Source organism: Canis aureus, chromosome 6 (assembly GCF_053574225.1).
Source record: "Canis aureus isolate CA01 chromosome 6, VMU_Caureus_v.1.0, whole genome shotgun sequence".
Classification (NCBI taxonomy): domain Eukaryota; kingdom Metazoa; phylum Chordata; class Mammalia; order Carnivora; family Canidae; genus Canis; species Canis aureus.
In genome coordinates, this window is record NC_135616.1 from 53,610,682 (window position 1) to 53,637,693 (window position 27,012).

The window sequence follows — 27,012 nt, forward strand, 5'->3', positions numbered from 1 at the left end:
AAAAGGGTCACTAGACTGAGGGTGGCTCTAAAGCCAATTTGGTAACCTACGTAATCAAACTGAAACCTCAGCCAGAGTCAGTTCTGCAAATACCTCCAGATCAAGAAGAACAACCAATCACAGCCAAGTAGACTTTCCCACTATTGCACCCCTTAAGTTCTAGCCAATGAAATAGCTTCCTTGCTTTGCTTCTTTTTGAAAACCTTGCTGCCTGCTTCCAGTTTGGCACTGCCTGATTCAAATCAATGTTCAAATAAACTCTTAAAAGTTGAATACGCCTCGGTTTATCTTTGCTATTGTTGATAGGAAGTAGGATTTATCAGTGAGCATGACTAAGGAGGGGGCAGCCCTGAGGTTCTTGGGAATGCAGGGTCTGCCATTTGTCCAGGGGACCACAATTAGGGCTGCATTTGAACCCATAGCCCTCTAGAATAAGCCACTTTTCAGCCACCAAGTTTTCAAAAAAAATTGTCCCCATTAAACTTAGTAAAGCCCCACTTCTTAGAGATATGGATCCTCTGGCAGCCAGGGAACTTGACCTTGGCCCTGTATAGGGCCTCAGTTACATGCTCCCTTTTTTGCAGCTTGCCACAGATAGACATACTGGCGTGGCCAATGTGGACCCTGGCTACTGTGTTCTGGGGCTTTCCAAAGGCACCTTACATACCTGTCTGGAGCCTAGACTGGGGATAGCATGAAGTCAGACATGAACCTCTGTCTCCAAGGTCCCTTAAGGCAACTCCTAGAAGCAGTAGGCTTCATGCACTACCAAGGAAGGTACTGTTTGCAGCCATGGCACATCAGGCCCCTCTAGGGAAAGAGCACAGTTGGCTTAATTGGCTCCAGACTCTGTTTACAATCCTTGAACAGACTATATTCAGTTTCTTTCTTTCTCCCACACCCCCGCATCCAATCCATTAGTAAATTCCTTATCTTCTAAATATATGCAGAATTCAATCATGCCTCATCCTTCAATACCACCAGTGGCTTGGTCACCATCACCTCTTCCCTGATTTTGGCACCAGTCTCCTCACCAGTCTTTTGCTTTTATGCCTTTGGTCTGATTTCAACACAGCAAGCAGAATGAGCCTATTAAACAGAAAGCAGATTTCTGCTTAAGATCCTCTGGTTCCTGGGGCACCTGGGTGGTTCAGTCAGTTAAGCGTCTGCCTGTGGCTTGGGTCATGATCCCAGTGTCTTGGGATCCATTGGGTTCCCAGTTCAGTGGGAGAGCCTGCTTCTTCCTCTCCCTCTGCTGCTCCCTCTGCTTATTCTCCCTCTCTCTTTCTCTGAAATAAATAAATCTTTTAAAAAATGCAAATTAAAACAGCAATGAGATACCACTACACATCCATTAGAATGGCTAAGATTTTTAAAATAATAATAACTGACAACACCAAATGCTGGTGAGGATGTGAAGCAATGGGAACTCTCATTCACTGCTGATGAGAATACAAAATGGTCCAGCCAGGAGCACTCAGGCAGTAGCCACCAGCTACTTTGAAGGCTGAGACAGGAGGATCACTGGAGCCCAGGAGTTCTGGGAGGCAATGGACTCTCCTAATTGGGTGTCTGCACCAAGTTGGGCATCAACATAGCGACCTCCCAGGCATGGAGGCACCATCACGTTGCCTAAGGAGGGGTGAACCAGCCCAGGTCAGAAATGCAGCAGGTCAAAATTCCTGTGCTTATTAAAATGGTACAGCCATTTTGGAAGGTAGTTTGAGAGTTTCCTGCAAAACTAAACATAGATGGGATGCCCGAGTGGCTCAGTGATTAAGCGTCTGCCTCCAGCTCAGGGCATTGATCCCAGGACCCAGGATCGAGTCCCACATCAGGCTTCTTGCAGGCAGCCTGCTTCTCCCTCTGCCTAGGTCTCTGCCTCTCTCTCTGTGTCTCTCATGAATAAATAAATTAAATCTTAAAAAAAAATAAAAACCTAAACATAGACTCACAATACCAGTAATGCACGGCTAGTTATTTACTCAAATGAGTTGGAAGCTTTTGTACACACAAAAACCTGCATCTGGTTATTTATAGCAACTTTACTAACAATTGCCAAAACTTGGAAGCAACCAAGGTATTCTTCAATAAGTGAATGAATAAGCAAACTGTGGTACATCTGTACAATGGAATAGTACTCAGTGATATAAAGAAAGGAGCTGTCAAGCCACAAGAAGACATAGGGACAACTTAAATTCACATTTCTAAGTGAAAGAAGCTATCTGAGAAGGCTACATATGGTATAATTCCAACTATGTGACATTCTGGAAAAGGCAAAATTGCAGAGATAGAATGATCTATGATTGCCAGGGATTCAAGGGTAGGAAGAGATGAATGGGTGGAGAACAGGAACTTAAGGCAATAAAACTATTCTATATAATACTATAATGGTGGATACATGACATTATGTATTTGGCAAAACCCATAAAATCTGGTAATACAAAGAGTAAACCCTAATGTACACTGTGGACTACAGTTAATAAAAATGTGTTAAATTTGGCTCATCAATTTTAACAAATGTAACGCACTAACCCAAGACATGAATAACAGGAAATACTGTTGTGGGGGAGAAGACCTATCTGGGAACTCTGTATTTCCTGCTCAGTTTTTCAGTAAAACTTAAATATATATATTTATATTTATTTATTTATTTATTTATTTAAAGATTTTATTTATTTATTCATGAGAGACACAGAGAAAGAGGTAGAGACATAGGCAGAGGGAGAAGCAGGTTCCCTACGGGCAGCCAGACACAGGACTCAATCCCAGGACCCTGGAATCACAACCCAAGGCAAAGGCAGACACTCAACCACTGAGCCACCCAGGTGCCCCTTACATAATATATTTTTTACTGATTTATTTTGTTATTATCTGTCTGAAACACCACCCCCACCTCACCCAGCCACTAACACACCAAGGTAAGTTCCACCAGGAAAAAAATTTTCATGCTTTATTTTGGTGTAATTTAAATGTATAGAGGGGCAGCCCCGGTGGCCCAGCAGTTTGGCACCGCCTTCAGCCCGGGGTGTGATCCTTAGTAGTGGTGGTGGTCTTTTTTGACCTTGACATTTTTTAAGATTTCAGGACAGTTTCTTTGCAGATGTCCCTCAATTTGTATTTGTCTATTTCCTCACAATCAGACTCAGATTATGCATTTTTAGCCAGAATCCTACAGAAGTGATGTGTCCTCAGAGCCTCATATCAGCAGATATAAGATGTTGGTCTGTCCCAATGTAGGCGATGTTATCTTGCATGTCCTACAGCCATCAGATTTCTCCAAAAAGGGAATTTGGTATATTTTATTCACTGCTGTATTCCCAAAGCCTAGAATAGTGCCTGAAATAGGCACTGAAAAAGAATACGCTGGGTGAATGACTAAATGACTTCAACTCTGTGGAGCTGAAAAGACAAACAAGAGTCCTTGGGTGATTCAGTTGGTTGAGTGTCTGCCTTCAGCTCAGGTCATGATCCTGGAGTCCTGTGATCCTGGGATCAAGTCCCACATCAGGCTCTGTTCAGAGGGGAGTCTGCTTTTCCCTGCCCCCACCCCCGCCCCTCTCCCTGCTCATGCTCTCTCTTTATCAAATAAATAAATTTTTTTAAAAAGACAAACAAGAATAAGAGGAAGAAGGGATCCCTGGGTGGCGCAGCGGTTTGGCGCCTGCCTTTGGCCCAGGGCGCGATCCTGGAGACCCAGGATTGAATCCCACATCGGGCTCCCGGTGCATGGAGCCTGCTTCTCCCTCTGCCTGTGTCTCTGCCTCTCTCTCTTTCTCTGTGACTATCATAAATTTAAAAAAAAAAAAAAAGAATAAGAGGAAGAGAGAAGAAGAAGAAGAAGAAGAAGAGGAAGGAAGAATAAGAGGAGAGGGAGAAGGAAGAGCAGGGGAAAAGTAGTAAGCCTATGGAGTAAAGTATCACTATGTACATTTTGCATTCATTAATATTATTCAGAAGATTTCTAGGACATTTCTATGAATTAATAATGCCATCAATAGTATGAGATTTCCAGGGTCACTATACTCTTGCTAGTATAAACTTATTTTCTAGTGTATTGATATAGACTTGACCCCAATAATAACTCATCTTAAGATGATCCTCATTCTTAAAAGCTTTTTCACTCTTTCAGAAGAAAATCTTCTAAATAATATATTGAGGTTCCAGAGGCCTGTTTCATAGAGTATCAACTTTTATTATAGCACCCTCAGTGGCAATGTATGTCTTCGGTAAATATGATTTACTAGTTACCTCAAGACAGCTCTAATTTGGTTAGTAGTCCCTTTCAATTATAAAAAAAGGAGTGTAAAAAGAAAAATGGTCACATATTCAAGCAATGTTCTAAGGAAAGAAAAGAAGGACATGAAAATATTACCCTAAAGAAATTCAATTTTCTCAACTAAACAAGCAGAAGTCAATTCTGATTTGTTCAGTGTCCATCAACACTTATAAAGGAAAATTGTGTGAAGCATTTTGTTTTAAGTCATATTTTACTCTTTTTTTTTTTTTTTTTTGAGAGAGAGAGAGAGAGCGCAGGTGCATGCTCACACAAGCTGGGGGAGGGGCAGAGAGAGAGGGAGAATCAAGCAGTTTCCACACCCAGCACAGAGCCCAATGCAGGGCTCCATCTCACAACCCTGAGATCATGACCTGAGCCAAAATCAAGAGTCAGATGCTTAACTGGCATCTCTTAAATCATATTTTAAAAGCAATGTTGAAAGTGAACATTTTAAGCTTGATTTTCAACTATCAAGATAATTAATAGTTAGATTTTTTTTATTTTTATTTATCTATGATAGTCACACACACAGAGAGAGAGAGGCAGAGACACAGGCAGAGGGAGAAGCAGGCTCCATGCACCGGGAGCCCGATGTGGGATTCGATCCCGGGTCTCCACGATCACGCCCTGGGCCAAAGACAGGCGCTAAACCGCTGCGCCACCCAGGGATCCCAAGAGTTAGATTTTAATGTAAAGAAAGCTTTTTCTCAGGCAGCCAGGGTGGCTTGGCGGTTTGGTGCCGCCTTCAGCCCAGGGCGTGATCCTGGAGACTCGGGATCGAGTCCCATGTCGGGCTCCCTGCATGGAGCCTGCTTCTCCCTCTGCCTGTGTCTCTGCCTCTCTCTCTCTCTGTGACTATCATAAATTAAAAAAAAAAAAAAAAAGAGTCTTCTAAATAAAATATTTAAAAAAAAAGATTATCTCTCTCCCTGTCCCTCCGCTTCTACCCATCACTCCAGTGTGTGTATGTGTGCACTCTGTCAGAAAAAAAAATTTTAATTTAAAATAAAAATTTTGCTAAGACTTAAATCATCTCTGCTGCTAACAGGTTTTTCCCATCTCCCCGGAATGGTGGTGGGATGACTTTATAAAGAAGTCTACGAAGCACTGACCATTCAAAAGCTGAACCTTCTTTTAAAAAGTTTCCAAGCTCATTGCTTCAGTCCAGCAGGGATAGAAAATTTCTGTGTAGTTATTTCCCAAATCTATTTCAGAGTTAATTATATAAACAGATAATGACACATTCCCCAGACAATACTTGACTGAATGTTAGGTGTGGGTATTTTTTTTCTTACTCGGAAATTCTTTCATAAGGAAAATGCTATCTTTTCATCTGACATAAATTAGAATGACATAAAATCAAGTCTGTTTGCTAATTGTGTAAAATTTGCATGTAGCTTCCTATTTTCTACATGTTTCCTCATGACTCTTCAAGTTAATATTTGGCAGACAAATTTAACTGCCCCAGTATGATTAGAAAGGGAGTAAACTTGCAAGTGACACAAATACAAACAAAAAATTAAAATTCTATATATTTATGTGCAGATATGATTAAAGAGGGAATCCTATTTATTTACATGTCATCTAGAGAAAAAAAACATCTATATAAGAACAGTTTACACAATGGTGACATGTCACCTCAAGAAATTATTTTAGTCACACCAAAAAGTCTGATCGGCACCAATTTAATGTCCTATGCTTCTAACTCTTTTGAGTTTCATTCTTTTTTTTTTTTTTTAATTTTTTAAATTTTTATTTATTTATGATAGTCACACACAGAGAGAGAGAGGCAGAGACACAGGCAGAGGGAGAAGCAGGCTCCATGCACCGGGAGCCCGATGTGGGATTCGATCCCGGGTCTCCAGGATCCCGCCCTGGGCCAAAGACAGGCGCTAAACCGCTGCGCCACCCAGGGATCCCTCTTTTTTTTTTTTTTTTGAGTTTCATTCTTTTCTGACATTTAGACAGCATTCCTTTTTCTTCTTTTTTCTGTAATTTGTCATTTTTTCTTTTTTCTTTTTCTTTTTCTTTTTCTTTTTTTTTTTTTTTTTTTTTTTTTTTGGAGGCAGGGAAAGAATCACATTGGGCATGGAGCCCAAGGCAGGGCTCAATCTCATCACCCTGAGATCAAGATCTGCACTGAAATCAAGAGTCAGACACTTAATGGATTGAGCCACCCAGGTGCCCCATTTCTCTCAACTTAAATATTTCTTAAACATTTTTGTGTGTTATTATCAAAAGGAAGTGAACTACACTCAGGTCTTTAGCCTGCTCAAATTGAGACAAAGTGACCAATGTTTCATTCCTGAAGGGATTTTTCATATCCCAGAGCAGCAGCACCATTTTTACAATAAATGGTATGGACAGTCAGTAATTCTAATATCTGAGATATTTTTTTGAAGACTGATTTATTTATTTGAGAGAACAGGGGGAGGGGGAAGGGAGAGAGGGAATCTCAAGCAGATTTCCTGCTGAGCACAGAGCCGTTGCAGGGCTCAGTCTCATCTAGAGACCCCATCCCTGGACCCTGAGATCATGACCAGAGCCAAAATCAAGAGTCAGCCACTTAACTGACTGGCCCACCCAGGCGCCCCTGGGATCTTTCTATATTTTCCTTAACAACGACAACTATAACAACGACAACACCTTCAACCACTGTTATCTCAGTTAGACACAACAAGCATTATTCTAACCATCTTGGGGTGCCATTTTTATATACAAGCAGCCCACAGGGAGCAGCACATAATAACCTCCTCCTCCTCTCACCTCCCACTCCCTCTGCTAAAGGATAGAACACCAAAGAAAGTGAACAAGTGGATAAGCCAATTTAAGAAATTGTGGGTGAAGTTTGAAATCTGTTTGAAGATGCAAAAGCTTCCAAATTGTCAGACCCCAAAACCATGGAAACCCTCGATTCTTATTTGAAATGCCACAGCACCTAGAATCTGTACTAGCCTGTTTGCACTTAACCATATTGTTAACTGATACTGTTAGTTCTTTTTACACATAAATCTTCACATTTTCTCAGTCTTTAAAAAAAGACAAGACCTTTGCAAAATAATTTCATGTCAGGAAGATTCGTTTGTAAATTATATTTTTATAGACAAATCATAGTTGAAATAAACCACAGGGCCTCAAAATCTAAAGGATTCTTTTTTTTTAAGATGTTATTTATTTATACATAAGAGACACAGAGAGAGAGAGAGAGAGAGAGAGAGAGAGGCAGAGACACAGGCAGAGGGAGAAGCAGGCTCCCTGTAGGGAGCCCAATGTGAGACTTGATCCCAGGACCCTGGGATCACGACCTGGGCCAAAGGCAGATGCTGGACGACTGAGCCACCCAGGTGCCCCAACATCTAAAGGATTCTTGCAATACATTTAATCAATGACTATTCTTTAATTAGGTCTACTTGGTACTGTGTACTCTGCTGTCTGAAAATATCTTGATATTTGTTCACTTGTATATCATCTATTTCCCACACCAGAGTGAAAGCCCAGTAACTTCAGAGACATTTATCTTTTCTCTGCTTTATCTACTGAACCTAGAATATAATAGGAACTCAATAAATATTTACTGAATAAATAAAAATGTGCCAGCAGCTAACAAAATGGTTTTTTTAAGTTTATTTAAGTAATTTCTACACCTAACATGAGGCTCAAACTCACAACCCCCAGATCAAGAGTCACACACTCTTCTGACTGAGCCAGAAGGGAGCCCTGCAAAATGTTTCTCTCCCTCTAGAAAGCTACCTGAGTATCTCTTTGCCTACTATAAAATTTTAAACTGTTTCACCTGAATCACTATATCATTCCTTTATGGAATCTGAACAACAGTTCAGTAACAAACATCCTCAAAGATATTCCCATGACTACAGTTTGCTTATGTCATCAAGGTTATCCCTCAGGGTACTCACATTATTCCCTTGATGCAAATCTAAAACATGCATAAGAGGTGAATTTAGACCAGCCAATAACTCTTGGTAACCTTTACAAGTTTCTTAATTATGATGTTAAAACCAAGAACCGACATTTACTTTAACATGGTTTGGGCTACCCCCAGTCCAAAATATGAGCATCAGCAGATGCACAGGGGAAGTGCTGAGCTAGGCTTGGCATTCTTGAAAGCAGAGCCAAATAGGGATTTTCCATAGGTACATTCAGCCCAGAGGTGGGATTAGGCAATTTTAACTCATCCATGTCACCCTATCTCTGCCTACATAGAGACTCATAGAAGCAGGACCACCTCTGGCAGATGGTGGTTAATAGAACAGTTGATTCTTATGTATCTAACCTGTTTATACACACCAATGTTCCCATCTTACCATCAATGCTTCTCCTCCTACCAAACTTACTCAGATTTCTGGGGTGCTTCTCCTCTTCTCAGAGACTATCTGATGCTATTTTGACTTGATTTTACTCAAGTGGAAATGGTAAAAAGTGTTTTCCAAACTTGGCCAATCATAAGAATATCTGCAATTCTTTTAAGATTTTATTTATTTATTCATGAGAGACACAGAGAGAGAGGCAGAGACATAGGCAGAAAGAGAAGCAGACTCCATTCAGGGAGCCCAATGTGGGACTCGATCCTGGGACTCCAGGAGCACACCCTGGGCCGAAGGCAGACGCTTAACCACTGAGCCAACCAAGTGTACCAGGATCTAGTTTCTTTTAACAAGCAGACCAGGATCTAGTATTTTGTGTTGTTCTGTTTTGTTTCTGGTTTGATTTTTTTCTTATTTTGTTTTGTTTTTGTCTTCTTCTGGTTTGTTTTATTTTTTTTTTTTTCTGCTGTTGTTGTTGCTATTGTACTTTCTCTCTTTCTTCTATCCTTTGCTGGACATAATGACAGAACAGAGAAATTCACCACAAAAGAAAGAACAGGAGTTAGTACTTGCTGCTAGGATTTAATCAATATGGATATAAGATATCTGAACTAGGGACACCTGGGTGGCTTAGCAGTTAAAGCGCCAGTCTTCGGCTCAGCGCATTCAAGCCCAGGAGGCAGAGAACCTCCCTCAAAACCAATAAAAATAGGTCAGTACCTTGACATATTAATAGTGAAGCTTGCAAATCTCAGAGATAAAGAGAAAATCCTGAAAGCAACTCGGGACAAGAGGTCTTTTACCTACAAAGGTAGAAACATAAGGCTAGCAGCAGACCTATCCATAGAGACTTGTCAGGCCAGAAAGTACTGGCATGATATATTTGATGTGCTAAATGGGAAAAATATGAAGCCAAGAATACTTTATCCAGCAAGGCTGTCATTCAGAATAGAAAGAGAGATAGAGTTTCCAGGATAAACAAAAACTAATGTTTCCCATTATAGATCTGAATAACAGTTCCTTTGGAATGTGACAAAAAAGTTAACAAAGACCAGAAAGAAACGGAGACAATCTACAGAAACAGTGACTTTATAGGTAATACAGTGGCATTACATTCATACCTTTCAATAATTACTCTGAATGTGCATTAAAAGGATTATTCATCATGATCAAATGGGATTTATTCCTGGGCTACAGGGGTGGTTCAATATCCACAGATCTATCGGTGTGATACATCACATTAATAAAGAAAGGATAAGAACTTTATGATCCTGTCAATAGATGCAGAAAAAGCATTTCATGAAATATAGCAACTTTTCTTGATAAGAACTGCAGTGTAGGGATAGAAGGGACATACCTCAATATCATAAAAGCCATATAACCACAGCAAATATCATCTTCAATGGGAAAAAAAACTGACAGCTTTTCCCCTAAGGTCAAGAACACAACAGGATGTCCACTCTCACCACTGTTGTTCAAGACGTACTGGAAGTCCTAGCCCAGCAATCAGACAACAAAAAGAAATTAAATGCATCTAAACAGAGGAAGAAGTAGTCAAATTTTCGCTCTTTGCAGACTACATGATACTCTATGTAGAAAACACAAGATTCCAGCAAAAAATTGCTAGAACTGATACAGGAATTCAGCTAGGTCACAGTATACAAAATGAATGCACAGAAGGAGCTGAATTTCTATACACTAACAATGAGGCAGAAGAAGGAGAAATCAAGGAATTGATCCCATTTACAACTGCACCAAAAACCATGAGATACCTAGGAATAAACCTAACCAAAGAGGTAAAGGATCTGAACTCTGAAAACCATAGAATACTTATGAAAGAAATTGAGGAAGACACAAATAAATGGAAAAACATTCCATGCTCCTGGATTGAATGAACAAATATTGTTAAAAATCTCTATGCTAGCCAAAGCAATTTGCACATTCATTGCAATCCCTATCAAAATACCATCAACCTTTTTCACAGAACTGGAACAAACCTAAAATTAGTATGGAACCAGAAAAGACCCTGAATAGCTAAAGTAATGCTGAAAAAGAAAACCAAAGTTGGAGGCATCACAATTCTGGACTTCAAGCTGTCTTACAAAGCTGCAGTCATCAAGGCAGTATGGTAATGGCACAAAAACAGACACATAGATCATGGAACAGAATAGAGAACCCTGAAATGGATACTCAATTATATGGGCAACTTATCTTCGACAAATCAGGAAAGAATATCCAATGGAAAAAAGACAGTCTCTTCAATAAATGGTACTGGAAAATTTGGAATTCAGTCATGCAAAAGACTGAAACTGGAGCACGTTCTTACACCATACACAAAATTAACTCAAAATGGATGAAATACCTAAATGTGAGATAGGAATCCATCAAAATCCTAGAGAACAGAGATGGCAACCTCTTTGACCTCAGCTACAGCAACTTCTTGCTAGACATGTCTCCAAAGGCAAAAATGAAGTATTGGGAGACAGAGTGAAAGAGCACAAGCAGGGGGGTGGGGGGAGGCCCAAGGGCAGAGGGAGAGGGAGAAGCAAGCAGACTCCCCACTGAGCAGGAAGCCAGATGCGAGGCTCGACCCCATGACCCTGGGCTCACCACCTGAGCCAAATGCAGACACATAACTGACTGAGCCACCAGGTGCCTTGATAATAAATTTTTTTTAAAAAAAGGATCTTAGGGCACCTGGGTGGCTCAGTGGTTGAGCGTCTGCCTTTGGCTCAGGTCTTGATCCTTGATGAGGTCCTATGTCTCTGCCTCTCTCTGTATCTTTCATTAATAAATAAATAAAATATTGAAAAAAAATAAAAAGCATCTAGCACAGCATTGACACAGATGTACTCTTTTAAAATGTGAAAACAATTACGAACTTGTCAATGAACAAATCACACTGACCAGGGAAAAAAAAAGCTATAAAGAAACAAGTGACTTAAAAAAAAAAAAAAAAAAGAAACAGGTGGGGATCCCTGGGTGGCGCAGCGGTTTGGTGCCTGCCTTTGGCCCAGGGCATGATCCTGGAGATCCGGGATCGAATCCCACGTCGGGCTCCCTGCATGGAGCCTGCTTCTCCCTCTGCCTGTGTCTCTGCCTCTCTCTCTCTCTCTCTCTCTCTCTCTCTCTGTGTGTGTGTGACTATCATAAATAAATAAAAAATTAAAAAAAAAAGAAACAGGTGAAAGTGGTAGGCATAGTATAACATATAGAGATGTTAAATCACTATGTTGTTTACCTGAAACTAATGTAACATTGTGTGTCAACCATATTCAAATTTAAAAATTAAAACTAAGGGGTGCCTGGGTGGCTCAATTGGTTGAATGTCTGACTCCTGGTTTCGGCACAGGTATGATCTCATAGGTCATGGGATCCAGTCCCACATCTGGCTCTCTTCTCAGTGGGGAGTCTGCTTGAAGATTCTCTCCCTCTGCCCCTCCCCTCCTCTAAAATAAATAAGGAAATCTTTAAAATTAAAATTTTTAAAAAGAAACAGACCTAAAATTTTCACAATGAATTTAAGAGATGTCAATGGAGTAATTACATCTCTCAAAGACACACCTCAAGCAGAATTACAAGACTTCTGGGAAGATATAATGAAACAATCCCAAGAGATAAAATGCAAACTGAAGGAAGTATAGGGAAAAAGTAAACCCAACAGAGATGAGGATAAAAAAGAAGGAACATAGAACAAAGAAGAAAAATACGGTAAGAGTCCTAGAATATAAAAATAAGAAGAGTGAAATAAAAAAATTTTTTTGAAATAAAAATTTTAAAAGAGCATTATTTAGAAAACAAGGAGTGTCAACATTTGCATAATTAAAATTCTTGAAGAAGAAAATAAAAATAATGCAATAGTAAATAGTGCAGGATAGTCCAGAAAACTTCTCTGAAACAAATGAGGACATGAGTGTACATATTGGAATGATTTACTATGTACCCAAGAAAATTTATCCAAAAAGACATATCCTAATAAAGTTATTGGACTGAAAAGATCAATCATTTAGATGGGAGAAAAAAGTCAGGGTGGCCTCAGATTTCTCCATGCCAAGATTCAATTCCAGAGGACAATGGGGATTTGACTGGAGATTTCACTTCTTGAGATCGTGACTGGATTTGATAATTCACTGAGTAATCACGTAATTCAACAAACATTTAGAAACCATTCAACTTGGGTGCTCAGGGTTGAGGGTGGTTCAGTGGTTGAGGGTCTGCCTTTAGAAATCATTCAATAAACGATTTATTGTCTACATGGACAAAAGAAGTATCCTCTGACAACCTATAATTTTCCTGAGTATTAAAACCACATGGTATTGGGGCACATGCATGCTCTGTGGGTAGAGCATGTGATTCTTGATCTTGGGGTTGTAAGTTCAAGCCCCACAATGGGTACAGAGATTATTTAAAAATAAAATCTTAAAAACAATAAAACAAAAATAAAACCCACATAGTATTTAATTTATATGCCCTTGGGAACTTCTGAAGCTCACAAACAAATGAGAAAATAAACATGTAAATAAATTATCACAGTATAATATGATAAGAGGGACGCCTGGGTGGCTCAATGGTTGAGCGTCTGCCTTTGGCTCAGGGTGTGATCCTGGGGTCCCAGGGTGGAGCCCCACATTGGCTCCCTGCATGGAGCTTGCTTCTCCCTCTGCCTGTGTCTCTGCCTCTGTGTGTCTCTCATGAATAAATAAAATTAAAAATCAAAAAAAAAACACAATACAATATGATAAGAGTCAAAACTCAAGATGGAAACAATAGGAAAGGTATGTTCAGGAATGGCAAGAATTTCAGGGACAGCAGGAAGATGGCCTACCTTAGGGCCAAATTATTATGAAATTTGACTTTTAACTATAGGTGACAAAGTCAATGGAGGAAAGTTAACTTTGGGAGTACTAATAAGAAAGTATGTGTGTTGTGTGCTGGGAGTGGGGTATGATTTTTATTGGACTTCAGATGCACAATGATAAGTTAATCATACTTGAAAGGTCATGTATGGCCTATTATCATTTTTCTTGTCCAGACAAAACTTTCTTATTTATTCTCTTTTTATCCTCATATTCTCTCTCATTCTCCTTCTACTATATGCAATCATACAACATTGAATAATATTTTCACTTGTGTGTTTGTGTTCCTTTTTGCCTGTTTTCCTACAAAATGTGCATGTCTTTTTAAAATTATTATGCAGGATAGTTAACATACAGTGTTATTTAGTTTTAAGTGTACAATATAGCGATTCAACAATTATATACATTACTCAGTGCTCATCATGATAAGTGTACTCTTAATCCCCTTCACCCATTTCACCCATCCTCCTACCCACCTCCCCTCCAGGAACCATCAGTTTGTTCTCTAGAGTTAAGAATCTGTGTTTTGGGGGATCCCTGGGTGGCTCAGCAGTTTAGCACCTGCCTTTGGCCCAGGGCGTGATCCTGGAGTTCCAGGATCAAGTCCCACGATGGGCTCCCGGCACAGAGCCTGCTTATTTCTCTGCCTGTATCACTGCTTCTCTCTCTCTCTCTCTGTCTATCATAAATAAATAAATCTTAAAAAAAAAAAAAAGAATTTGTTTTGGTTTGTCTCTTTTTATTTGTTTTGTTTCTTAAATTCCACATGAGTGAAATCATATGGCATTTGTCTTTCTCTGACTGACTTTCATTTAGCATTATACTCTCTAGATCCATCCATGTTGTTGCAAATGGCAACATTTCACTCTTTTTGATGGCTGAGTAATATTCCATTGTATATACATACCACATCTTCTTTATCCATTAATCATCTATCATGGATGTTTGGGCTGCTTCCATAATTTGACTCTTATCAATAATGCTGCAATGATCATAGGAGTATGTATATCTTTTCAAATTTATATTTTTGTCTTTTTTGGGTAAATACCCCGATAGCAGAATTATTGAATTATATGGTATTTCTATTTTTTATTTTTTGAGGAACTTCCACTGGAAGTCACTGTCTTCCACAGTGACTGTACCAACTGACATTCTCATCAACAGGGTACAAGTGTTCCCTTTTCTCTACATCTTCTCCAACACTTGTTTATTTCTTGTGGCTTTAATTTTAGCCATTCTGACAGGTGTGAGGTGATATCTCATTGTGGTTTTGATTTGCATTTTCCTGATGATGAATGATGTTGAGCATCTTTTCATGTGGCCATCTGTATGTTTTCTTTAGAGAAATGTCTGTTCATGTCTTCTATCCACATTTTTTATATTAGAGAGAAGGGGAGGGACCAATGGAGAGGAAGTCAGAATCTTTAACAGGCTCCACACCCAGTGCAGAGCCCGATGTGGGGGTCGATCTAACAACTCCGAGATCATGACCTGAGCTGAAATCAAGAGTCACTTAACTGACCGAGCCATCTAGGTGCTGCTCTTCTGCTCATTTTTAATTAGATTATTTATGGAGTTTTGGTGTTGAGTTGTATGAGTTTTTTATGTATTTTGGATACTAACCCTAAATCAAATAGAAGTGTGCATGTATTTTTAATTAATGTAAATGGTAGTGTGTCACATAACTCATTCTCTTTTACTTTTTTTACTAAACATTATGATTTTAAAATGTATCCATATGGCAGTGTGTATATTTAATCTGTCTATTGTAATTGCTATATTGTACTTAAGAGGTTTACATCCATCGCATTTTACTATCTACTCTCACACTGATGAACACCCAACTGGCACAACTCCTCCCTACCATATGAAAAAAAGAAAACCCTGAACTGCTTTTATGTGTCCCATTATAAATCTGTATAACAATTCCTTTGGAATATATATTCAGAAGCAGAATTACTCTTCACAGGGCATGCATATACTTCATCTAACTAAATTGTGCCACGTTGCCCTCCAAAACAGCTGCACTACTTTACATATTCACCAGTAATGCAAGGGGTAACTGAATTCCCTCACCCCTACCTACACTTTCTAATATCTGCTACTCCCATCGGTATAAATTGGCATATCATTGCTGTTTTTATCTGCACTTCTCTGATTATCAATGAGGAGCTTCTCTTCATATGCTTATTAGTTCTTCAGGTTTCCTCTTCAAAAACTTCTTTGACCCACTATGTTAATCCTTAGTCCATTTTTTCCCCATTGGGGTTGCTATCTTTTGCAGCAATATCTAGAAGTATTCTATATATTAACCCTTAGGATGGTTTAGATATTTTAAATACCTTTTCCTATTATTTCCTCTATCAAAATCATTTACAGAAAAATAAAGATCATTCACAGAAATACTCAGTTTTGATATAATAACATTTGTCAGTGCTTTCTCTACAGTTTGGCTTTTGCTTTATTTTAAGAAGCTCTCTCTGAACTAAAATCACAAAGATATTCTCCTACATGTTTTTCCATTAACTTTGCTATTTTACCTTTTACATTTAGATCCTTAACCCAACCAGAATCTACCCTCCATATGGTATTAGGTAGAGATCCAATCTTAATTAATTTTCTCCATATTTTCCCCCAACTTATCTTTTTAACAACAGGTCCATTCTCTCCGCTGATTTGGGGGCAATTTTTTTTTTTTTAATTTAACCAGCAGTTTTGCAGAGGAGAAAGGTTGGAAGTAAGGATACGAGGTAAGAGGCATTACTATAATGCAGGTAGAAATATGAACTTGAAAAAAAAAAGTAAGAAAGAAAGAAAGAAATATGAACTTGACCAAAGACACTAGCTTGGGAGAGGGAGGGCAGAGAGGACTACCAGATTTGAGAAATATTTCTGGGGTTGGAAATGTGGGATGAAGAGGAGAAAGGAGAAACAACTTCAGTTCTTTGTGTGTGTGTGTGTGTGTTTTAATAAATTTATTTTTTATTGGTGTTCAATTTGTCAACATATAGAATAACACCCAGTGCACATCCCATCAAGTGCCCACCTCAGTGCCCGTCACCCAGTCACCGCCATCCCCCGCTCACCTCCCCTTCCACCACCTCTAGTTCGTTTCCCAGAGTTAGGAGTCTCTCATGTTCTGTCCCTTTTCTGATATTTCCCACTTATTTTTTCTCCTTTCCCCTTTATTCCCTTTCACTATTTTTTATATTCCCCAAATGAATGAGACCATATAACGTTTGTCCTTCTCCGATTGACTTATTTCACTTCAGCTTTTAACTCCACATACTCCGTGGCTAGAGATGTCCCTACTCCAATATGGGCAGGAATGTGAACAGGCTTGAAGGGAAAAGATAAATAGTTACAGAGGTTGAGGTGCCTGTAGACATGCTTTGTTTGGCCCTCACATTTTTTTTAAATGTGTGCATAATTAAATAACATCATTTAATAACTGGGGGCTTTCATTTAAAAAACTATATTCAGGGACGCCTGGGTAGCTCAGTGGTTGAGCATCTGCCTTTGGCTCAGGGCATGATCCTGGGGTCCTGGGATAAAGTCCTGCATTAGGCTTCCCACATGGAGCTTGCTTCTCCCTCAGCCTATGTCTCTGCCTCCCTGTGTATCTCTCATGAATAAATAGAGATATGTGGGTAGCTCAGAGGTTAAGCGTGTCTGCCTTCGGCTCAGGGCATGATACTGGCGTACCAGGATTGAGTCTTGCATCGGGCTCCCTGCATGGAGCCTGCTTCTCTGTCTCTGCCTCTCTCTGTGTGTCTCTCATGAATAAATAAATAAAATATTTCTTAAAATAAAAAAATAGGGATCCCTGGGTGGCGCAGCGGTTTGGCGCCTGCCTTTGGCCCAGGGCGCGATCCTGGAGACTCGGGATCGAATCCCACGTCAGTCTCCCGGTGCATGGAGCCTGCTTCTCCCTCTGCCTGTGTCTCTGCCACTCTCTCTCTCTCTCACTGTGTGCCTATCATAAATAAATAAAATAAAATAAAATTTAAAAAAAAATAAAAATCTATATTTAGGGGCACCTGGGTGGCTCAGTTGGTTGAGGGCTGCAATTGACTCAAGTCATAATCTGGGGGTCCTGGGATTGAGCCCTCTGTCAGGCTCCCTCTTCAGTTGGGAATCTGCTTCTTCCTCTGTCCCACCCCCCAGTCATGCTCTCCCTCTCTCTCTCAGTCTATCAAATGAATAAATAAAATATTTTTAAAAAAATAAGAATAAAAATCTATATTCAGCTGCTTTCTAGAGATCAGAACCACTGTAATACTGGCCTGGCTTTAGCTGGTGGAGCTGATCACCAGCTCCCAACACTTCATGGAGCACAAGCTTCTGAGGGTCCCACAGTCTGCACTAGACCCTTACTTTTCCTATAGACATTTGGGATTAAGATCTGGTACTACAGAGTGATGAGGTGGTAAAAAAGCATAGGTATTTGCCATTGAACAGACTTGATTTGAATCCTGGCTCAACCACTAATTTAACTGATCTAAACCTGAATCTTCTTACTGCAAAGGGGGCAGAGTGTCTGTCTTATAAGGGTTTTTAAAGAGAGTTTAAAGAGAGAATGCATGCAAAGCTCAACAGTAATTGTTAGTAAATGATAGAGCAAATCAAATTAAAAATTGGAAATACAGGGATGTCTAGGTGGCTCAGAGGTTGAGCCTTTGGCCCAGGGTGTGATCCTGCATGGAGCCGGCTTCTCTCTCTGCCTGTGTCTCTGCCTCTCTCTCTCTCTCTCTTTCTCTGTGTCTCTTATGAATAAATTAATAAAATCTTAAAAAAAATTAGATTTACAATTCCAGAGCTGAGGAGAGAATCAGAGCTCTGAGCCATGGCTTGGCAAGGCAGCAGTATATGGTTTTGTCCCACATCCCCACTTCCCTAAATCTCTAAAAGTTCACACAAAGAGCTCAATACATGTTTGTGGAAGGAAGGGGAAAAAGAAAGACTAGGGTAAAAAATAGGCATTTTCTTTCATTTGTAAGACAGAAGAAAAGTGCAAGTTACCAACTTACTTACATTTGTTCCTGTAAACCTAGCCTCACCTCCTTGCCAATAAAAAAGTTAATTAAGGCATATAGTTGCAGCGTATACTCCCAGTCCCGAAGAAGAGATTGTGAAAAAGACACACACTTACTCATGTTGGCTGCAAAATATATCTGTAAGCCTCCCTCGGTAAAATACTGTTTCAACAGTATTTAATGGAATTATTTGTTACAGGGGCGCCTGGGTGGCTCAGTCCATTAAGCATCTGATTCTTGATCTCAGCTTGGATCTTGATCTCAGGGTCATGAGTTCAAGCACCACATTGGGCTCCATGCTGGGTGTGAAGCCTCCTTAAAAAAAAAAAAAAAAAAAAAAAAAAAAAACTATTTGTTATATGCAATTAACAATGCCAACAAAAAATCAACAACTAATACAAAGATATAACAACTTTGATTCAGTGCAAAAAGCCTTAAAGAAGAGATGGTTTTGTGGGAGGTCGTTTATCTTTTTCTGTCATAAAATATATATATTTAACTTCTGAATTCTCCACAGCAACACTCAACTCTGTAAACACATTTTTCTCATGCATCTGCTAAAAACATTTTTCGAATAGCTACATTTACTTTAAATTCATTTCTTCAGAACAACCTGGTATTTGCTCTTTTTATAGTATGTCGAAATTAAAGTTTTAAGTCTTCCCAATGTCCTAATAACTGAGTACTGAATGATACTTGGCTTGTCCTGTTAAGTGAGTTTCTGATCTCACTCTTTATAGCTAAGGAAATTGACCATATTAAATTTGAAAATGCATTAACTCTCATTTATAAAGAAAACCTGAGTTAAATTACCAAAAATGTTTATCAATATGTTACTGTAGAATATCATAAATTTGGGAGGGTAAGTTCTTCCAAAAAATTATTTGCCTAAAAATTCCAGATTAGTCTTGGAAAGAAACCAACACCAGAAGAGAAAGTAAGGGATAGTTGACAGAAGGGAATGCCATGAAGAATATCCTATTTTCACATGAAGAAACAGACATCTGGTTCAAAATTACCTACTACTAAGTGCATACGTATTTAAAATCTAATTATTTTATGCTGTCCCAATGAAAAGATCATTATGGTTCTTATTCTCAAGAAGCCAGACTCAAAGACACATAGAATTGGAAGGAGATTACTGAAGTCATCCAGTTTTGTTTGCTCATTTTCCAAAAAGGAAACTGAAAATCACAAATGTGACTTGCTTCTGGTGAACAGATCATGTGCTCCTTTTGAATCCCTTAGCCTCAGCAGCAACTGCACCAAGCACAGGTTATTCATTAAATGGGCACTAAAGGGTATTTCTGAACAAAGAATGGGAAGCACAAGGAGGAAAGACTATCCACTGGAAAAAAGACAGTCTCTTCAATAAATGGTGCTGGGAAAATTGGACATCCACATGCAGAAGAATGAAAACTAGACCACTCTCTTACGCCATACACAAAGATAAACTCAAAATGGATGAAAGATCTAAATGTGAGACAAGATTCCATCAAAATCCTAGAGGAGAACACAGGCAACACCCTTTTTGAACTTGGCCACAGTAACTTCTTGCAAGATACATCCATGAAGGCAAGAGAAACAAAAGCAAAAATGAACTATTGGGACTTCATCAAGATAAGAAGCTTTTGCACAGCAAAAGATACAGTCAACAAAACTAAAAGACAACCTACAGAATGGGAGAAGATACTTGCAAATGACATATCAGATAAAGGGCTAGTTTCCAAGATCTATAAAGAACTTATTAAACTCAACAGCAAAGAAACAAGCAATCCAATCATGAAATGGGCAAAAGACATGAACAGAAATCTCACAAAGGAAGACATACATATGGCCAACAAGCACATGAGAAAATGCTCTGCATCACTTGCCATCAGGGAAATACAAATCAAAACCACAGTGAGATACCACCTCACCCCAGTGAGAATGGGGAAAATTAACAAAGCAGGAAACCACAAATGTTGGAGAGGATGTGGAGAAAGGGGAACCCTCCTGCACTGTTGGTGGGAATGTGAACTGGTACAGCCCCTCTGGAAAACTGTGTGGAGGTTCCTCAAAGAGTTAAAAATAGACCTGCCCTATGACCCAGCAATTGGACTGTTAGGGATTTACCCCCAAAGATACAGATGCAATGAAATGCCAAGACACCTGCACCCCGATGTTTCTAGCAGCAATGTCCACAATAGCTAAACTGTAGAAGGAGCCTCGGTGTCCATCGACAGTGAATGGATAAAGAAGCTGTGGTCTATGTGTACAATGGAATATTACTCAGCCATTAGAAACGACAAATACCCACCATTTGCTTCAACGTGGATGGAACTGGAGGGTATTATGCTGAGTGAAATAAGCCAATCGGAGAAGGACAAACATTATATGGTCTCATTCATTTGGGGAATATAAAAAAATAGTGAAAGGGAATAAAGGGGAAAGGAGAAAAAATAAATGGGAAATATCAGAAAGGGAGAGAACATGAGAGACTCCTAACTCTGGGAAACAATCTAGGGGTGGTGGAAGGGGAGGTAGGCGGGGGGTGGGGGTGACTGGGTAATGGGCACTGAGGGGGGCACTTGATGGGATGAGCACTGGGTGTTATTCTATATGTTCTATATGTTGGCAAATTAAACACCAATAAAAAATAAAATTTATTTTAAAAATTTATTAAAAAAAATTCTCATTTTGTTTACATTCTAGATGTGGTAGTTTTGCCAGAGAGAGAGAGAGAGAGAGAGAGAGAGAGATTGCTAAAAGAAAGTGAAAAATATAGTGTAGAGTGTGTTACCGAGAAAAACCTTTTTAGAAGTTTTTATTGTGGACATTTTTTTTAATGCATGGAAAAAGCATACTGAACCCCCATATATCTGTCGCCCACCTTAAACAATTATCAGCATTGTCATTCTTTTTAAGTTTCTAATTTTAATTCCCGCTATTTAACTACAGTGTTATATTAGTTTTGTGTGTACAATATAGCAATTCAACACTTCCATACAACACCTGGTGCTCATCTCAGCAAGCACTCCTTAATCCCCATCAGCTATTTAATCCATCCCTCCACTCGTCTCCCCTCCGGTAACCATCAGTTTGTTCTCTATAATTAAGTCTATTTGTTGGTTTGTGTTTTTTTTTTCCCTTTGCTCCCTTGTTTTGACAATTATATATATATAAATATCACTTCTTCTTTATCCATTCATCTATCGATGGACACTTGGGCTGCTTTCCTATCTTGGCTATTGTAAATAATGCTGCTATAAACATAGGGGTGCATGTACGTCTTTGAATCCGTGGTTTTGCATTCTTTGGGTAAACATTCAGTAATGTAATTGCTGGATTGTAGGGTAGTTTCATTTTTAACTTTTTGAGGAACCTCCATACTGTTTTCCACAGCAGCTGCACAAGTTTGCTTTCCCACCAACAGTACATGAGAGTTTTTCTCCACATCCTTCCCAACACCTGTTGTTTCTTGGGTGTTGATGTTAACCATTTTGACAGGCAGGAGGAACTTTCTGCCATTCTTATTATCTACGTATTTTCCTATTTTCTTCTTGCTTTGTTTTGTTTGGCTGGAATATTTTTCATTTTTTTAAGTAATCCCCACACCCAACATGAAACTTGAACCAAGGCATTATATCATTTTACCTATACATAGTCTAAATATATCTCCAAGAGATGAGGATTTCAAACAACATAACCACAATAATATTATCACACCCTGTAAAATTAACAATGAATTCTTATATAGGCTAACACCTAGTCCCAGAGAAGCAATGCTGAGAGTATTCACTAATAGATCAAATTCTAAAGTGACAGTCTTTGAATATAGTTAATAATTCAAAAGAAGAACATTTCAAAACTAAAGATTCCAATCTCATCTTTTTTTATATTGCTCTGCAAATACAAATTTGGATACTCAGATTCCAGAAGAAGATAAAAATAGGCTATGAATCAAAACCATTAATCATATCCTGTTATTTTTAGTTACCCATTTCTTCCTGGTATTTTAATTCAACATCAGTTTAATATATTTAATCATGCTTTTTTCAGAGAAAAAAAGCATTTTGGGATCAATTATGGAAAATTTTACAAAATATAAACTTAAAGCTGAAGTAGGGTGATTGTCAAGCCTGTGTCCATGACCTTGGATGAGGTTCTTATTTAGTCACTTGGAGAGTCCTATATTAATAGTCTATCCTATGATTCAACCATCTGCCACACAAGGTAGTACAAAACACCCTAAAAAGACTCACTGCTAGAAATGCAAAAAAAAAAAAAAAAAAAATGTAAATGGCAATTGGGTGACAGGCCACATTATTCTCTGCTAAAAAAGCAAAATTCAGTGGAGTAAATTCCAAGACTAAATTGTTTTTCCTAAGCAGTTCAAGTAGGGTCAGCATCTGACCTAGCAAGTAGAAGAGAGCTCCAAAGTTTTGTAAGAAAAGAAGGTTTTTATAGGAAAGGAGGTGGAGCAAAAAGTTATTAGCAAAACAAAACTGGTTTAGGCCAGTTTACCTTCCCTTAAGGGAAAGGGCAGGGGTCTTATCATGCTAATCACCTCATCTTCCTTGGTGGGAGGGGGGGCCCACATGTGACAGATTACTTCATTGGTGTTCACCAGAAAAATTCCAGGTTGATTGTCTTAAAATTACACCCCTGGAGAGTTTGAAACTGCAATTAAGTCTTGGTTTACTGCCCTGAGGGCAAGTGACTCTACCTTGGGTCTATGGTTCTCTACTTAATACCTCCATGCTCAAAGCAGACACTAATAACAGGGATTTTGATACAGCTTGTAAAATGTTTGGCTGTGAGTACACTTAGAGTCAAAGCACCAGTGTTTTTTTTCTATTGGAATGTTTAGAAAGACCCTTCCATACACAACAGGTACTTAGTAATATCCGATTGGTTTTAATGTTAGAACCAAACTTTTCTAACACAGCAACTATTAAATTCCCAGTTATGTAAAATGCAATGGTTATGTATTCTTCCACAACCTGGAACTGAGTAAAAGCGATGCTTTTTCCTACATGTGCCTTTGCTCTGCACTCAGCACATTTTTTGCTGTCCAAATCTTTATACTCCTATTCAGGGTTCATGCTGAATTTGTGTTTGTGTGGGTGAAGATACCCAGCACTCCTACTTCGCTTCCATTCCCAGCTTTGAGGGGAGCTAGAGGTCGAGGCACTGTGTGGGTGATAATGGATACGTTTTTGGTGATGGGGGCATTTTCTAGATATTGATAGAAAGGCACTGATCAATATATTTACACATCAGTGAAGTGCTGATTCTTCTGGATAGATAGCCTACTTGGTAAAGATTTCACCCCTCTTCAGACAATTCTATTTCATCTCTTTCTGGACTGAAATTTACTAGACCTAAATTGAGATTATTTTATCATGTATGCTTCTAATTATCGACCTGCTTATATATTGGCACATTCTATCAGCCCACATATTCTTCTACAAGCACATCTTGACTCCCCACAATGGCAACATGAATACAAACAATGTCATTTGACCCTTTCAGTGAAGACTTAGGCTATATTATTGTAGGAGGGATGGTACGGGCAAATAAATTCATACTACCCAGAGCCAAAATCAAACCAACAAAAAACTTGATGCTGTTGTTAAGGAGTTAGTTGGACAGTTACGTTGTCAGGGCTAGGGTCCCTAACAAAAATACATGGAGTAGGGACAGCTAAGACAAAACAGTGCTAACATCCTGTTTCACTGTTCAGACAAGACCATCAGCATGTGAACATTAACCTAATAGGTACACAGACGCATGATCAAAGCCCTGACTGGCACACCTTAGCACACCCTGGTTGCTTAAGATAGTTCCATGTCACTATCACGAGCTGAGGCAGTTAAGACGTAAGTCCGCAGATGTCAGCCCAAGAAGACCAACAGCACATGAACATTAACCTAATAGATACACAGATACATGATCAAAATTGGCATATTTTAGCACACCATGGTTGCTCAAGATAGTTCCTCAAAGAGCTCATAAAAACCCCTAGACTTAGAAACTCCAAGAGCAACCCCCTCAGATCTCCCCCCTCTTTGGGAACTTTGTACTCTCACACAATAAATTTTGCTTCGCTGCTCACCACTCTTTGTCTGGTTTACCTCTTCATTCTTGAAAGAGGTGTGACCAAGAACCATGGGCACTAAAGGAAGAGAAATCCTGAAACATTGTCAGTGAACCCTCTTGCTCAATTGTAGACCCCAACAGTTAAAACCAGAAATAGACTAGAGTGCTGAACTCATGCTTTAACTAAAACCCATTGTGCTGATTTCTTATCACACTTTCTTGAGGCATTGACAAAGATGTTTTGCAAGGAACAGAACATTCCAACCGACAGACTAGAAAAGTCCTGATAGCAACGGAATGTCTAGTAGACCACACCCCACACATCCCCTTCCCTGCCCATGATTATGGGTTGCACACATACTGACCCTTACCTCTGACCACAGGCTCTCTGCCCTGCTTTCTTACACATCCATCCCCCCCCCAAAAAAAACTTCTTTGTCAAACTCTAAACGTCCATGTCATCGGCAGTTATTAAGGCTTGAGCCTGCAACCAACCCCCTGCGGCCGGCACCTGAAATGAATTTCTCCCATTCTCTTTTCCAAACCCTCATCTCTTGAGTCACTGGCTTCTCTTGTGACGAGTTTATCCGAGTTTGTTCAGCAACATTTTTGGCAAACCCAACCAAGAGCTATGCTTTTGATTTGTCCAGCCCTCTCGGAATTCTCCGGGATGGAGGAGTTGGTCCCAAAGCATGCCAGGGCTCACCTGTTTGTTTCCTGAATTAGCAGCTATGATAGGTTGTTTGGTAACAATGCGACTTGATTAAGTTTTCCTTATTAACTATGTCCCTCACGCAATCTTCTTTGTGAATAGAAACAGTGCCTTCGGTATGTCTGCTTTCCCAGAACAGTGCATCAGTATCACATGAAGAATTTTTTAAAACACAAGTCCCCAGGATAATCCCAGACCCTTATCAGAAACTCCAACAAGTGAGATGCAAGAATCTGTTTTTATTTTTGTTTTATTTTTAAGTAGGCTCCATTCCCAACATAGGGCTTGAACTCATGACCCTGAAATCAAGAGTTGCATGTTCTATTGACTGAGCCCAGGTACCCCGAGAATCTTAACCTTAACAATCCCTCAGGAGTTTTTTCTGTGGCCAGCACCAATATTGTATAAGAATCACTACCCAGAGTACCTAGAGCAGCAATCCACAGAAAGCAGTATTATATAAATGTTTGATGAATGAATAAGTAAATGAGTCTAAACTGTGGAAATTAGCAAATCAATCTACTATCTATAGGTCTATGTACCTTCTGTGTTACTTTTAAGTATCTTGCATTGTCTGGCCTGTATAGATGCTGACTCAACTCTGATCTGTTTTGCCTCACTCAATTCCACCCTCTGCAGACAGCAACCATCTCACTCAAACCAGAAATAGTGACAGTGTTAAGAAAACTTTGCTTTATTTACCCTTTGATTTGTAAAGTAAAGAAACCAAAATCATAAACCCAAGCTAGCCCCCAGAAATACCTCCTGGCATTCCATATAACTATTTATTGGCTATCTAGTATATACTCTGTGCATGCCAGACACAGTAGAGGATACAAAATGATTACAAGATTTGATACTTGCCCTTGAATGTTTTACATTCAAAGTTGGAAAGACAAAAGGCCCTGTCACATCCTGTGTTGGATCCCTTTTTTTTTTTTTTTTTTGGATCCTTTTTGATATCATCTTACTCACTCCTGAAAACAATTCTGTAAGAGGGGAAAAGTATTATTATCTGCTTTATAGGTGAAGAAATTGAGACTCACAGAGGTTAAATAGCACTAGCTCAAGGTCATATATTGGCAAAGTTTGGATTTGAACTTCCCTTCTTTCTGACTCCCGATTCTAAGCTTTGGTCACTAAGCTGCTATACAAATTGCAGTGGAGATGTCTAGTCTCTCTTTTTTTTTTTTTTTTTTTTTTTTAAGATTCTATCCATTTATTCATGAGAGACACAAGAGAGAGAGGCAGAGACACAGGCAGAGGGAGAAGCAGGCTCCACGCAGGGAGCCTGACGTGAGACTGGGACTCAATCCCAGGTCTCCAGGATCAGGCCCTGGGCTGAAGGCTGTGCCAAACCGCTGAGCCACCCGGGCTGCCCGATGTCTAGTCTTCTAATGGGAAAATAGACATTTAATAGTGACTGCAAGGGCACCTGGGTGACAGCTGGTTAAGCATCTGACTCTTGATCTCAGGTCAGGTGTTGATCTCAGGGTTGAGTTCAAGCCCCGAGCAGGGCTCCACACCTAGTGCGGAGCCTAATTTTTTAAAAAAGTTGTGAGTACAATGTATATTCTACAGGAAATCTGGAGGCCATTACACAGGAGGCTGTAACCAGGAACTTACCTTGGTCTAAAGATTCAGCAACAGGGGAATCCTTCTAAACCCAGCAACTGCCTGATTTTGGGGAAGTCACAGTTCCTTATCTGCAAAATAAGGACAA

General features: G+C 39.4%; 2 long non-coding RNA genes and 1 other non-coding gene across 3 annotated transcripts in view; all 3 read right to left on the bottom strand.

Moving 5' to 3' along the window:
- The window catches only part of LOC144316139 (uncharacterized), a 339,579-nt gene that overhangs the window by 300,333 nt on the left and 12,234 nt on the right, over positions 1-27,012 (bottom strand). The window lies entirely within an intron of this gene.
- LOC144316140 (uncharacterized) overlaps positions 1-27,012 on the bottom strand; it is a 162,486-nt gene that overhangs the window by 130,670 nt on the left and 4,804 nt on the right. Inside the window, exons 2-3 of the long non-coding RNA XR_013381967.1 lie at positions 26,916-26,995; positions 18,610-18,808 (exon numbers count right to left, since the gene is read on the bottom strand). This is a non-coding gene — a long non-coding RNA (uncharacterized LOC144316140). The remainder of the gene's footprint in view (positions 1-18,609; positions 18,809-26,915; positions 26,996-27,012) is intronic.
- LOC144316604 (small nucleolar RNA SNORA70) lies at positions 713-846 on the bottom strand. Its single transcript, XR_013382546.1, has one exon. It is a non-coding gene; the product is annotated as a small nucleolar RNA SNORA70 (small nucleolar RNA).